This window comes from Nannospalax galili, unplaced genomic scaffold (assembly GCF_000622305.1).
Source record: "Nannospalax galili isolate Female #2095 unplaced genomic scaffold, S.galili_v1.0 scaffold287, whole genome shotgun sequence".
Taxonomy (NCBI): domain Eukaryota; kingdom Metazoa; phylum Chordata; class Mammalia; order Rodentia; family Spalacidae; genus Nannospalax; species Nannospalax galili.
The window spans coordinates 235,825-237,125 of record NW_008357493.1 but is presented as its reverse complement, the minus strand read 5'-3'; positions in this window follow the sequence as shown (position 1 = coordinate 237,125).

The following is a 1,301-nucleotide window of genomic DNA, read 5'->3' as shown; positions in this document are numbered from 1 at the left end:
CTTTTATTTCTTTCTTATTTCTTCTTTGACCCATTATTCAGGAGTGTATTGTTTGATCTCCATGTGTTCATGTAGTTACTAGGATTTCTTCCGTTGTTGGTTTTAAGCTTTCTTGCATTGTGGTCTGATAGAATGCATGAAATTATTTTAATTTTTAAAATATTTGTTGAGGCTTGTTTTGTGCCCCAGTATGTGGTTGATTTTGGAGAAAGTTCCACAGGACACTGAGTAGAAAGTATATTCTTTGGTGGTTGGGTAGAATATTCAGTAGATGTTTGTTGGGTCCATTTGATGTATAGTCTTGGTTATTTCAGATGTTTCTCTGTTAATTCTCTGTCCTGTTGACCTATCTAATGAAGACAATGGGGTATTGAAGTCCCCTACTACTAATGATTTGGGGTTAATCTGGGTCTTAAAGTCCTGTAGTACTGTTTCTATGAAGTTGGGTGCACCACAGTTTGGTGAATGTATGTTCATGATTATATTATCTTCTTGGTCAATTGTTCCTTTGATTAAAGTGGCCCTCTTTATTTCTTATGATTAATTTTAGTTTAAAGTCTTTTTTGTCAGATAGTAGAATTGCAACTCCTACTTTTTTCTTAGTACCACTTGATTGGAATTTTTTTCCATCCTTTCACCTTAAGGTAATGCCTGTCCTTGAAAGTGAGATGGGTTTCTTGCAGACAACAAAAAGATAAGTTTCATTTCTTAACCCATTCACCTAGTCTGTATCTTTTGACTAAGGAGTTCAGTTCATTGATATTTAAAGTTATTAATGAAAGATGTGTATTGATTCCTGTCATTTTGATTTCTGTTCGCATTCTTGGCATAGCTGTGCATTTCACTTCTACCTTCATTAAGTTTCTTTCTGTTATCCTTTGGGTATAGTCATTCCTTTCTTCAGCTCTTTGTATTGCTTCAAGAACTCTCTGAAGGGTTGGTTTTGCGGACATGAATTCTCTCAGCCTATTTATGTCATGGAAGATTTTTCTTTCCCCTTTGACTATAACAGACATTTTGGCTGGTTAAAGTAATCTGGGTTGACATCTGTGGTCATATAGAACTGGAATATTTTGGTTCAGGCTCTTCTGGCTTTCATAGTTTACATTGAAAAGTCACCTGTAATTCTAATGGGTTTTCTTTTATATGTGACTTGTTTTTCTTTTGCAGCTTTTAGTATTGTCTCTTTGTTCTGAACCTTTAGGGTTTTTACTATGATGTGCCGTGGAAAGTTTCTTTTCTGGTCCTGTCTATTTGGTGTTCTATATGCTTCTTGAGTTTGTATGGGCATGTCTTTCTTT